This window comes from Nyctibius grandis, chromosome 4, assembly GCF_013368605.1.
Source record: "Nyctibius grandis isolate bNycGra1 chromosome 4, bNycGra1.pri, whole genome shotgun sequence".
NCBI lineage: Eukaryota > Metazoa > Chordata > Aves > Nyctibiiformes > Nyctibiidae > Nyctibius > Nyctibius grandis.
In genome coordinates this window covers 93,003,269-93,017,627 of record NC_090661.1, presented here as the reverse complement: position 1 = coordinate 93,017,627, position 14,359 = coordinate 93,003,269, and the positions used below count along the sequence as shown (strand labels likewise).

The 14,359-nt window shown below is 40.8% G+C and overlaps 1 protein-coding gene across 1 annotated transcript in view; it reads left to right on the top strand.

Moving 5' to 3' along the window:
- Window positions 1-14,359, top strand: part of LOC137661900 (VPS10 domain-containing receptor SorCS1-like) — a 304,008-nt gene that overhangs the window by 104,531 nt on the left and 185,118 nt on the right. The window lies entirely within an intron of this gene.

The window sequence follows — 14,359 nt, the reverse complement described above, 5'->3', positions numbered from 1 at the left end:
CCAGTCTTCCCCAAGGCAAAATTCTTGAAGAAAGACAGTGGTGTTGGTTCTACTAATTCGCTTTTACTGCTGTATTTCCAGACTCTACATACGTATCTGTGTATGTGTTCCCATTCATTTTCTTCTGTTTTTCCTTCAAGCCTGAGCTCCTGGAGTCAGGTGTCTGTTCACAATCTCAGCTTTTCTGTGGTGGGAGAAAGCCCCACTTCCTCATTTTCACATGGTGAAGAGAAAATTGAATGGCTCCAACTGCTGTACAGATGGGAAAGCCCAAACATAGATTCTTCACACTTGGTTTCTTGAGAGCTTTTTTTCTTCATTGCTTGAAGTATCTTGGCTGAAAAGACAAATCAGGATGGGGAGGAAGGAGAATCAGAATGGGGTGGATTCCTCCGTGAACAGGACACGTAGATGCTGCTTTGTAATACTGAAGGCTGAGGTTCGGATCACAGCTCTGATCAGGCCAAGCAGAGCCTTGAGCCTAGCTTTCCTTCAAACCAGCTGAACGTTGAGTGTTGGCTTACATGATTATACTGTCCAGCAATTAAAAAAAAAAAAAAAATCTCCTTTCTGTTCTGCTGTTGAACAAAAGCAAATTTTGTTTACTTTTGATAAAACTGGAAGTTTTTGCTCTTTCATGGTGATAACGCTACAAAGTTGCTTGCTCTCCTGAGGCAGAACAGGAGGAGAGGAGACATTCCCTCAGAGTTAACTGGGAACCAGGTATTTCCCATGTATAAGGGAGAAACACAGCTGAGCAGAAAGGACACAGACACTGGAAGGCAGTCTGAGGAGATGGCAGGTTCCTTGTCACTGATTAAAAGCTGCCAGTCTTCCCCAGCAGGCTGTGACTGCTGGTCTTGAGTCCCTGTCACGGTTTAAGGCTGGGCTGGCTATTAAACTGGTGGCAGATGCTCTCTAACCCTCCTCCCTGCCCCCCAGAAGGGGAAGGAAAAGAGAAAAGGGAGAGAGACTTACAGGTTGGAAAGTTAACAGTTTTAATAAACTATAATAATGAAAAAGAGTATAATAATAATAATAATAGAAATAATTAAATATATACAAAACCAAGATTGAGCTCCCCAATGACGGTCACATCACCACCGGCACTGCAGGGCAGGGTCTGAGAAGGCCCAGGCTGGGCCCAGCGACGAACAGGAACTGGATTCAGGAACGCACAAATCGGGATCGGGGGCAGCAGGAAAACGGACAGAGTCCTCTTTGGACACCGGCCATAGCAGAAAGAGAGTGAGACCGTTGTGATCTCCCTGCTTTATAATGACAATGACATGTATGGGATGGAATACCTTTGTTGCTTAGTTTTAGATCACCTGTCCTGTCCACTGCTCCCTGGAGGTGCGACCCTTCTGCAGCTCTTCACTCGTAAGCACTGAGGAATTTAGCAGTGACCTTGGTTTCTCTAAGACTAAACACAGCAAGAGCCTTTCTGCATAACATCCCTACCCGTGCCTCAGTGATAACTATAAACTTCGAGTGTTATCAGTTCTGGAAGCAGACACTGTCTGCAAAACATGCAGTTAGTTTCAGAAAGTGCAGTTGCTTAGAAGAAACTTAGCTGAAACTAAAAATCACTGAAAGGAAAATTGGTTCTGTTTTAGGCCAAATCAGGACAGTCCCTCAGAGATTTTTGTTAAGCTGCAGGCTTTAAAATCTGCACAACACTCAGCTGCCAGTCTGATGGGCACTGTAACCTCTGGGGAAAAAGGGTTTGCAGTCAAAATCGGGCCAGCATTGTCCTTCTATGTTTTGAATACAAAACTTTTTTAAAATAAGCTAAAAGGGAAAGAGGAGGCCAGAGAACTGTGTGCTTAAATAACCCTTCTGTGAGACAGGAGGATAAAAGGAAGCTGTAGGCAGGTCTAAGCTCCCATTGTGCTTTACCAACAAGTCACTGTGTTCTTACTGATAATTCCGGTGTGTTTACATTGTCCCAGGCTGTCTCAGCTCTGAAGGATCAATCTAGGAGGATGAAAACCAGACATTTTTGGTCTTCTCCATTTATTTCTGTCCTTGCTTCTAGGAAGCAACATATCCTCTGTTTAGAGATGTGGAATGAGAACCACAGCTTTGAGTCTTGGCCTTCTTACATGCAGCTTTGGGAAAGCTTCTTCAGCATTGCCTGTGTGGGTGATGTGGCTATGTTACCTGTCCATCTGCAGTAAATGAGCTGAGAGTTTTGGATGAAACTGGCTAACAAAAAACAGTCCTGGAAGAGTTAGAGCAGAAACATAGCAGCATAAGCCTATAAGCTCCATCCATGGATGAAGCCTAACAGAGATTTGGCGTATGCTTTACCAAGCCAAACTTCTGATATATTCTCATCCAATACCTAACAGGACCTTGAGAAACTCTTGGATATCTTTTCAGGCAGGGTGGATTGACATCTTTGTGTCAATTTATGACATCTTTAGTTTGGATTTTGACCAAACAGAGGCTGCTCCTTGCAAAAGGGTAAGAAATGAGATTCAAAGCCGTTCCTTTTAAATAGTCAGTTCTCTTTCCAAGGAATGAAAATCAACACAGATGTTTTGTGGTCATGTACTGTGTGGCATGGCTGGGAAGAGCTACTAGGTGGGAGAAGCACTAGAGGCAGCAGCAAAATGAAATCTTTATGAACCTCACTTGTAACAGTTATTTCTTTATGAAGATATGAAACAACCTTTTTTTCCTAAATGTGTTTGTAGTGTCTCAGCTCCTATGTTCTTGTGTTTTCTGGGAGGTGAGGGAGGCAGAACTACAGCCTTTTTTCCTCCTTACTCCACAGTAGCCCTGCCCAAGTGGAAGCAATACCCTTCCATACTATAGAATAGGTAACAATGTGAAGTTTTTGCACAGTTCTTGCTCAAAATGAGTTTTCCTTGCTAGAGTCTTCAAGAGGTGGTCTGCTTTTTCCTAGCCTGCATCCAGCAGTTCCCAATAAATGACAGCTATTATCAGTGTTAAACTCTCAGTAGTAAACCTACTACCTTTGGGATAATTTTTCTTTCTTGCCCCCCCTAGAGAAATCATCTGATGCCCTGAAACACATGTTTTGATGACTTACCATATTAACATTAATACCTAGTTAAAAATGTAAATTATATATATTATAGACTATTAAATTATTGGCCCTTTTCAGTAAGCACGTCTGTGGCTCGCAAGACTCTGACCTCCTTTTGCTGTGAGCAGTGTGCACTGACTACAGGCATTGTGGAAATATAATTTCTCTTCTCTTCCCTGCCAATGCTAGAGTGATGATGTGCTCTCTTGTTATGAGGCAGCATAAAATTTAGAGGCTAGTCACGATGAAGGTAGCAAGAAAGAAACGTAGACCTCAGTAAATTTCCCTTCTAAGTGTTCCCTTTTCAAAGGTAAATGGTCTTATTCTTTGTAATATCTCTTTGTATGTTAACAGCTTTCACAGTGCTAACTCTTTTGTAAGAAAAGCACATTACAGTCTCAGTCTGCTTTATCTCTGGTAAAGGAGCCAAAGGAGGAAGAAGCCAATACATTTTTTATCTTATCTTTGAAGTCCACCACCTACTCAGCAAAATGTACTGTAAATTCAAGATGTGTATGTTACTCAAATAAGCAAGTGTGATGTCACAAGTGTTTTAATAGCCTTTGATTTATTTCCCTAAGTGCTTTATTAAGATGATGCACAACAGTGTTTAGAAGCCAAATGCAGTCTTAGGAGAGTCTTGGAGGAGTTATTTTCAATCTCCTGACTTTTCTTCCTCAACATAGTAACTTGTTTGATTGGGGCAGAAGGACCCTGGATTCAGAACAGGGATTCTACTGCTTATTTAGTGTTTCTTTGTGAGTTAATCAGCCCAATTTGTGATCTAAGTAGGAGTATGAATGAACTTACTGTGATATGAGAGCAGCGTGGTTCAGAGAACAGGATACTGGCTGGCGTTAGGAGATTTGTGTTCTGTTGCTGTATGGGTTTGTGGCTATTAGATTGTGAAATATTTGGTTAGGCATAATCAAGAATCAGCAAATTCATGTGTATCAAAAGTCAGCTGCAAGGATTCCTCTCCTAGCAAGATATTTCTAATGACATTCTGCAAGGTTAGTTCTAGGTGCAGTGATAATGGCATTTTTGCCATTAGTCTGGTAATAAATCTGGTATAACTTCCACGTTTTGAGACAGGCGGGGTAGTGAATCATAAAGAGGCCTGTGGTAGTCACAGTGAGCAAATGGATTACTTAGTAAGCTGAGCTCACTTGAAGAAATGTATTTTAGTCCAACAAAGCATAATAGTAGGACAAGGGCTGAAGGTTGTACTTACAGTACTATATACTATCTACTTACAGCATGGTGAAGAGCTGTGGTCAGACAATGCATAGGAGCTGGAATAGGCAGAGAACTGAACATCCAGTCCCATGTGACAGGGCCAAAATGGACTGCTTTGATCAATGGCTGGTCAGCCTAAGGAGCCAGGAGTTGAATTTGTAAAGAAATTAAAACTATGAGATGTTTATTTTAAGACACTGATTTGGCATGAAAAACTTTGTGACAAGGTACAATTTTCAACAAAACTCTGCACCCACGATGGGATTTCTGGGCAGAATTGAAAGAGGTATGGAAAGTGCAACAGTTCATTGCACTGTTTAGGATGTTTCTGTGCTTCAGAAACAATCTAAATATGCCTGCAAAGGATGCCATCTGTGGCCCAGAAAGTCACAGAATCCCAGCTGCTGGAGACTGGGAGAGTATTTAGAGGAAATATGAATTCGTGCTTCCTGAGGTCTTACACAGATATCTGTTGTTAACCATCATCAGAGACAGGGTACTGAGCTGAATGAACTTCTGTTCTGACATGAGATACCCATCCTGATGTTGTGGTAGCGTAGAACTCTGTATAGGTAAAGGTACTAAGTGGAAGTGTTGCTATTGTGATGTAGTTGCATCTCAGCTAAATTTGCTTATTTCCATTTTGCTAAAAGAATTATTTTACATTAATTTATTCCAAATTACCTAATTCAGCACAAGGCTAACTTGGTGAAATGTTGATTTGAATTAAAGAATGGACATAAAATTAAACAGATCTGAAACATCCCCCTACGGTCATGCATTTAGCAAATGCTTGAAATTGCAAATGAACCAAGTTTTGTGTCTACTTATATGAATAGTGACTTGTGAGGTGAAACAAAGGAAAGAAAATATACATGAATGGTGGAATAAGGTGCGGCAAAAGATTGTTCAGGCCAGGTAAAAAATGACAACTACTGAAGAGAGGTAGGGGAGGAAATCTAGTTTTTGAAAGAAAGAAGATTAGACATGGTTAAGGTTAGAGGGGGGTTGCATGAGGAGTTAGCTCTTCTGCTTGTAGAAACTGGTATTAATTCACTGACCTAAGTCAAACTGCACCACTTTACCACTTTCCACTAGCTCGTTGATCTGCCTCCAGAAATTACTTCTGGCCACGATATGAAAGTAGCATCACCCTTCTTGTTAGGCATTTCTTACTATTGATAGTATTTTGATAGCTGCTATTACTGCTTTGCTTTTTTAGCATTCTCAAAATGCAAAGTAACAGAAAAGGTGGTTGAAAGTACAGTAAGTGTAGCTATAAAGTCTATTCAATCTGTGTCCCATTAGAAATAATGGTCAGTATTGTAATAAGTGTTAAATTCATTGTCCAGCCCCTCTATTAACATAATTAAAAAGGCATTGGGTTTGGCAGTTGGCTTCTCTTACATTCAGTTGCTCTTTATCATTTCAGAAGAAACCTGCTGAGTCAATTGGTTTGGAAAGAAGATGGAATAAACCTCTCAGAGTAAACCAGGCTTGTTAATTTGCAGAATTTTCTGTTGGAAAATGCTTGGAAAAAACTTGTATAGAGATATAATAGCCTAGTTTTGTGTGTGTGGATTATCTCTGATGTGCAGTAACTCCTGGAATGTTGGTTAATGCTCTGAAGAAAAAAAAAGGAAAAAAAATGGGGTTTTTGTTCATTTGGTATGGGAGAAAATGAAAGATCTAGAATTATTCATAAAATGGATTCCAGTGACAGGGGAGCTGCATGTTGCAACTTTCTTCCAACTAAATCAAAATCCAAGTGTTTCTCATTTACTTGAGGGAAGGTCTGAGGCTATTTACTCTTCTTGTAACAGCTAGTGCTCTAGCCTTTTTTATTATAAGTAATCCCATCAAGTCAGTAAGAATGACCATTGAATAAGGGAGGTCCATTTCAGTTGTATAAAGGGCTATTTTGGATCAAATCAAAGACCTGCTTGACCCGGTACCTTGTCTTCACTGTGAACCTGCAGCAGATAAAGAAGAAAGGGTAAAAGAACAAGGCCAAGCATGTATGATACTTTCCTAATGTAGCCTTCCATTAATACTGACTTCTGGCTCCAGGACTTTATAAAACAGCAGAAGTGTTTAATAGAGGTATTTACTAGCCCTTGGTGGGTGTGTTTATGTTGGGATTATTTTTCCTTCTTAGAATATATCCAGCATTTGAACCAATACAAACTTTTAGCATCCAGAATGGTGGACAGCTGAAAAGCAACAGGTGGTTGTTGGCCTGTGTCAACTGCAGTGAGAGCTGAATTAATGCTTGACGAGTGAGAAGTTTTATGTGCCTTTAGCCATCCAGTTTCTTTCCCTACACCTCTTTATATATGTGAAGTCCTGCTGTGTGATGAAAGCAAATTCAGCTAGCTGTATTTTATCTTATAAAATGAACTTGCCACTCCCCATGTTGAATGGAGTGCCCTATGGAAATGAAAAAGCAGTAAATGATACGAAATTGCACTTGTGTGTAGCCTTTAGGGCAAGGAGCTCCATATGGCAGACAGAGAACAGTGTGCCTTTTGAGTTTTACTAATTGCTCTTTAAGCATTGCCTTATCCTTTTAATGAATAGAGAAAGTAAAAGGGATGACTTTGGAAAGTTCCGTTAAGCAGTACGGAAAAATTCTGGTTCTTTAGTAAACTTGTGCTGTATAGATTTGTACCATGCTGCTTACTTGAAAATGGAAGTATGGAAAAATGAAGTGGTGGCCCTGGATGATCTTCAGCTCTGTAGTGCTTCCAGGTTGGCCATATTGTTCCTACCACCTCAGAAATATTTTTTCTTCAGAGAGGTGGCAATGACCTTGACTCTGAAGACCCAGCTACCTGGGACACATGACTCAAACATCAGTGACTCCTATTTAATTAGTGTGCCTGAACCTACAATGAGGACCTTATTGGCTTGTTGATTAGTTTAATTTTTGTGATCGAGCCTAGTGATGACTGCACTGCCCTCTTCTGGTTAAATGTGATGTAGAGAATTGAGTCTACCTGCTCCTTCCCTGTCTGATAGATCGACTTTCCATGAGAAAGAGCCTCCTGCAAAAGTACCTGCAGAAACCTTGAACAGAAAGCAAAAAGCAGAGGGAGTTAAAATTCTAGCAAGCTGTGTCCTCTCTGTTCCGAGAATGAAATCTGAAAGGCAGCCTTAGCTCTGTAAGGCCTAGATGTTCACCATCTGACAGGATGAGCCAGCCTCTACTAATTGCAAAATATCTTTTCCGTGATGGAGGGGAAAGTTGGGGAAAAGGGGGATCATGTAGTTATTGCCAGCATTACACTCAGTGGCTCCAGGTAATGTCATGCATGGGGTGATACCAACACTCACTGTGTCTGCCTGCCTTTATGCAGGAACTGCCCGCCTCTACTGAAAGATTGAGTATTGATACCTATGTTAGTAACTTTAAGGACCTACTCTTGATGGAAGGATTTCTGTTACTTTGCAAAACACAAAAAAGGCCATTGCTCAGTCTGGCACATAGGGAAAGGACAGATGAGATGTGTGGTGTAAATCTGGCTGCATAATTCTATTCATTTTGGCACCTGTATTATTTCACATAGGAACTGGTGTCTTCCAGCTGCACCTAATGAGCTCAAATCCATCCAGGATGCCAAGTGAATTAGCAACATCTCACATGCCTTAGAGCCTTAATTTACCTGTGTATTTAGCCTACAATTGATAGTCATCATGTCCATGTCTTAACAATATCTCACTGGGCATTGTCATCCTGTCCTCCCACATAGGTTTGTCCCTTCCTTTCCTCCCTCAAATGCTGCTTCTCTGGCCTCCCTGCTTCTGTCCTTTCCTTTGTTAGTTTCAAGAAGTTTTATGTCTTGCTCTGAAAGCTACATGATGCATTTATATTTTCTGACGTAACATCACATAAAAGCCCAGAATTTTGCTAAATGCACATGTCATAAACATTTGTCTTCTCAGTCACTAAACCTCTAACAGGCTTTTATGTAATTATATATGACAATTATACACACTCTCTTGTAAACTGTCGTTCAGTCTGTGGAAAAGCTTGTACAGATTTCAGTAAGCTTTGGATCAGGCTCATTACCAGTTTTTTTTTCATATTCAAGAGATTGAATGTTGTTTTCTGCTTTTTGTCTTGTCTTTGCCAAAGTTCTTATAAATTGAACTGTATTTTTAAAATGGTATGCTGCTTTGTTTGTTTGGGCATCTACCAGTAATGTGCCTCCTATGAAAGCAGCCCTTGCACTAGGACTGTTGCAGCCGAGTATCTAGCAAGTCAAGTGGATAGAACAGACAGGTGAGCCGAATGCAGTGGGGAAGAGTGTTGCTCTCACATCAGGCAATGACTCACAGCTTGCTGCCCTACTTCTTGGACGAGTTCACACCATCTGCTATTGGCATCTGATTCCTAGGAGAGATTTGAAGTGTGTGAATAGGGGCTAAAGTTAATAACAGAGATTAGTGAACCCAGGAGGCTCTATGGAGAATCAAACTCAATTGCCTCAATAGAATGATTAGGCTTGTTGTCCAGGGGACTGGAGATGCTAAGGCAGAGGTAAATTCTAAGGAAGAATTTAACTGAGGCTAAAGGCCTCTTTCTTTTTTTTTTCTTTTTTTTTTTTAAATATCTGATTGGCAGCTGCTGTACTGTGTCAGAAATTAAATGAGTGCAAGTGGGTAAGTTTGATGAATGGCCAGCTAAGGCTCTTGTCCTTGCTGATGTGTTATTGGGATCCCTGTGCCCTCTCTGGGAGACAAAAAGGAAAAAATTCATCAGGCATCCCACAGTAACTGTTAGACTCTCCTGACCAAGCCTAGCCCTTGCTCCTCTGTAGCAGGGTGCCATGGCCTCTCTCGCTCTGTGGTTCTGTGTAGTGGGTGCAGGTGGTTGCCCTGATTTTTAAGTCACCAGCTGTGCCTGGTATGTGGCAGAGACCTGTGGGAGATCAATCTCATCTGCTCAGATCATGAACTGGCAGTAGTCCTGCTAAAAGGCCCAGGCTTGCTGCTGCTAATTCGCTGAGCTCACAGAACAGTTTGTTCAGAAACTCACCTATATCTTAAATATCACTCTGTAATGTCTAAATGCAAAAAAAAAAAAAAAGAAAAAAAAAAAGGTAAAGATAGGATAAACTGCCAAGAGGCCTAGATCCTTTGTAGGAACAGGGCTGGCAGCCTAACTGTTCTACTGACAGAGCCCTGCAAAAATGAGGTGGTTACACTCCAGGAGCTGAACTTGCTGGCCTCTGAATCGAACAGGGCTTGAAAGCACTATCAGCTGAGTTAATGCCCAGTGGTACAGTAAAGATGCACTGTTAGTGTTGCCTTTCTGCCAGAGTCGACAAGTGATAATGTCTTCATTCAGCATAAAAAGACTAGGAGTGGGTTTGTCTGGAGATTGAGAACAGAGATCTAGTTCCAGTCCCCAGGCAGGGGTGTATGTGATTTACTTACTGTTTGTGTTCCAACACTGTCATTTGCTGCACTCTAGGCTGACTCTCTGGGATTAATAATTTATCATGCTTAGTTACCTGTGCTTCCCCTAAAGTAGACTCTTTTCTACTGAGTTGCCCACCAGCACTGCAGATCAGATGGTGTGTCAGTTGCCACAAGAATCACTTCTGCCTGTGTTCACTCCTAATTTTCTAAAGCAAACTTTACTCTTAGCTGCTGCTTCATATCTTGTATCTTTTTTACTCTGTCAGCCAAAGATTTCTGCTCCAGCAGGTCCCAAAGATGTGGTTTCTTAATTCCCTGGTTCATTTTGAAATAATTCCCCAGATGGTACCAATCACTGGGATGAATGTAGGTGTGCTGATTAGCTGCTATGAAAACTGTCTAATTAGCTGAGCTGGTATCTCCCTTCCTGAATACCCAAAGGAGGTGTTTTATTTGAAGGTTTTATTTAGATGAGCTAGAAGTTAATAATTATGTGCAAGTCCACTGATTGAAGACAGTTCAGCCTCTGATCTAGCTCAATAGCCTTAATTCATGGAGGAAAAAGAGGCCTCGTGTTTCAGGGGTGACAATGCAATCACTAGAGTTTTTCATTTGTCCCTGTCTGTTTCCCTACAGAATAAGATTCCTTTTCCTGCTCACCTTGCCACAGCCCTCAGAAGATACATTTGAGCTCCTTCAGGCTCAAACACAAAGATTTTACACCAGGCGTTTTGCCCTGGCTGTCCATTTCTTTTGGATAGTTGAGCACCATGACATTTCAGATTTGGTGACATGAATTAAACATCTCCTCCCCTCTGAAAAGAAACTCAGTAAAGTAGGACTGGGACCTAATCCACAAGAATTTCCTGAAGGACTGTAAATGTCTGGAATGTAAAAGTGGGAATGTAAGAGTTTCATAATCCCAGGACTAGCCATATTTCCACTTTCTGGCCAATAAGAGCTCCCAGTGTTGATGGCTACATCTGTCCTGCAGAATTCAATTATCTTCCTGAGTCTTGGCCTAAATACAGTTTGTATTCTTCCAATGTGGCTGAAGAAATTTGGTAACATGTGCTCTTTTCTTTTGGTGTCTGTAAACCACGGGTGAATACAAAGGTAAGCTTCCTCAAACTGAAGTTTGTTTGTTTAAACAGTAAGAGGAAATGTTTAGAAAAGATATTGTAAAACTCAAGGTGATGAAAGCATGTCTGGCATATCCAATGGTAAAAGCAGTTCAGGGCAATTTTTTTTGCAGCAAGGGTTTTTGTATCTGGTGCTGCAATGAGAAATTTTGGAGTGTGCTATTTCTCTCTCACCCTCAAGTTCCCTATTCTACTCTCCTACATCAGTGACCAAGCTATAAAGCCAGTCTTGGGACAGTAATCCCTTCTTTGGTGGCTGTTGTTTACAGGATTTGGGAATGTTTGTCCCACTTAGATGCCTTCCTGAGGGATTTTCAGGGTAGTTTGAACTAGTTTGGATTGTAACACAGTTCCTCTCTTGCAGACACAATTGCTTCTTCACCCTCAGGTCAAAGCCTGTCCTCTACCTGATTCTGTCAATGTCCCTTAATGATCCTTAAGTGCCATTTAAGAGGTAGCTTTTCCTGAGCCATCCCTTCTCCTTGCTCATTTCCTCCATTCTCTTCACCAGCAGCTTCCCTCTTAAATACCACTAGTCTATTCTTAACAGCAAACACCCCACAAACCAAGCCAGAACAAACTGTTACAGAACAGCCCCACATCTCCTATACACTATTTTGAAATGTCCTTTATAAAAATTGTTAGCAGCTCAGGAATCAAATAAAACCTGTAGTTTTTTAACCACTAATAACTTTAGGATTTTTCCCATTAAGTCTTAATATGAAATAATAAAAAAATCACAGTAGTTTTATTTCATTCTCTCGAACAGTTCTGTTCTACTCTCATAAATAAAACATTCCTACAAAACTACACTTGCTTTAATATTCTCACACTGCCGCCCAGCCTGAGTTTCTTGACACTCAGCAACCTCACGCGGTGTTGATAACTTCATGGGACCACTTCTGTGCTGTGTATGGTTGAGTCAGGTTTCCATTTTCAAAGTAGCTTTACTTTTTTCTTGCATTCACACATTTCTCATACAAAACCTAGCTCACTTTCTGAGGTTTGTCATGGTCTTCCCTCAGAGCCACAGCTGGCTCCATTGCTGCAAGAAAACCTGTCCTGTCATCTTGTGAAATATATTCTCCTGATTCGTGTCAGTATAAAACAATACAAGGGTAGCATGATGAAATGTAACCCTCTTTGTATATGTAACCGTTCTGTCTCTTCCTTGTATGACCACAGACGTAGGGGAAGCAGGATGGTATGTATATAATTCCTGTTTCTTACAAAAGCCACCTAACAAATATTTTAGTATACCAGCTTAACCGGCTTTGTTGCTAACCGCATAATGATAGATAAGAGAAACCTGAAGAAGACCCTAAGGGGTGGAGAACACCCGCGCTGAAGTAGATATGCCTATTCCTGGAAGTGCATACGCTGAAGAAGATATGTCTACTCCTGGAATTTATTTACAAGGATCAACCTTTTCTTAGAATAGGTATAAATATGTATTAGTATAAGGAACCAATGGTGTATCACATGGTGGGAAAAAAGGAGGAGGAGATTTTAAGAAAAATGTATAAAAAAGGGAAACTGAATATGAGGGGGTGTGCGTCTTGGTGGAGCGGAGACTCCTGGCGCACCCAGTGCTGTTTGCTTATCTCTATTTGTTAATAAATTATAAACTTTAATCCTATTGGGACTTATTCATTTATCACAATCTTCAGCTACTGTTTACAATCACCTGACTGAAATGTTCTATAGGTACAAGAGTTTTCCTTGCAGAACCTTCTCTTTGCAGATTTTGTTTGCTGATCCTTTGCAATGAAGCTAGAAGAGTCAGTCCAGTCTTAGCTGCACCCTATATCAGATTTTTGTTATCAGTATCTTGCTGATAATTGAGATTATTCAGGCCATTCCCTTTCCTTCCATTTTATGGACCAGTAGATCCTTTTTTTGTTACACTGGAAATGTGTAGAGTTTCATTTTTATTTTAATGAACTGCTGCTGGGAGAGTCCTTCCCTTTTTGAACCCAATCACTTTGTCAGCTTGATTAGTCAAATTGCTGATGAATCTATTACTCTCCATAATCATGAGTGTAGTTGCATTATTAAACATCTCTTTCTGTCCTACACACAAGCAGAGTTCAAAGGACTGAAGGACAGCATCACCCCACAATAATAAGTAGTACAGTGGCTCAGAGAGCTCTCTTCAGATGGAGAGGGCTCCTAAATTGAAGTTTTGTATCATTCAAGAATGACTGTATCTCAGTGTTTGCCTTGCTGTAAAAAGATTTGATTGAAACCAATTTTAGTGTGTTGGTTGCAGCAATAACAGCCCCAAATGTTGTTTTAATGCTTAGCTACAAATGCATCAGTACTTTAGCTGTCTGTTTTGCTATATGCTGTTCTCTCCTTCCACCAAAGCCTGGACCTTTCACATCTCAGGTGGATATCTTCCCAGAACTAACTAATCTGCTCCTTCTGACGTTGTGCCAGGAAACTCTGTTCAGGAGCTTTTCTCAGAAGTTTTGCTTCAGCAGGTTGGCATTTTCTAAAGTGAAAACATGTGTCTGAAACATTTCCAAGTGACCCTGCAGATGACTGAATTGGATTTCAGTTTTATCCCTGAACTTTCAATGTGTGTGAGTTTTGTTTTGTTTTTTTCGCCAACCACCCTTTCTAGGCAGAAGCACAAGCCTGTGAAATAATGAAGATTGTTCAGGCAGTGACAGTACAGATGTCAAAGATACTCTTTGAGGCCTCTCCAGGAACTCCTGGAGAGCTTGAGATGACAGGGGAAATTTACACCATGATGAACCTACTTAGCTGGCTGGAAAAATAGGATTTCTGTTTTATGCGGAATTTCGCATTTCTGAAACTGTAGTAAAACATGATAGTGAAAAAGAATGTAAAACTTGTCACTAAACAGATGATGTCATTCAGCTGGCTGGCTAAGAAGGTTGGATGTGTCCCTGGAGGATGTTTTGATTCTATCCAGAAACTGTCATCTGGTGTAAAACTGGAAATCTTATGGAAAACTTTATTTTCAATGAAAAAGTTTACTGGGACACATTACATTCTTGTATGGGTGCAACAGTAACAGGAGGTCTTAATCTCAGTGACTGTTAACAATGAAAGGCTCATCAGCAATGATGCTACAAGATCTCATGTCACTATGTGTTCTCTAGAGGTGCTGGTTCAAAGATCCAAATGCTATAGCTTATTTCTTGCTATTTATTTGTGATGGTGCTAGCTGTCACCAGCTGCAGGGTACAGAGAGGGTACAACAAAGGGGTCGCTTTTCTCCCCTTTATGGGTTGAACTTTCTTTGGGCTCCCACAGAATATTTTTCTGCCTCTTAGCAGGATAAGTCTCGCTGCCTCTGAGGAAGTGTGAACACGAGGACTTTTAGCACAACAAGATTCTGCTGAATCCGTAGGAGCAGGCATCTTCTGAGTCTGCTGAGCAACTTCAAAGCTCAGATGTGTGATTCACATCAGTTAAGTGGCTATGCACTGCTTTTTGCATGACAGTAGATTCATCT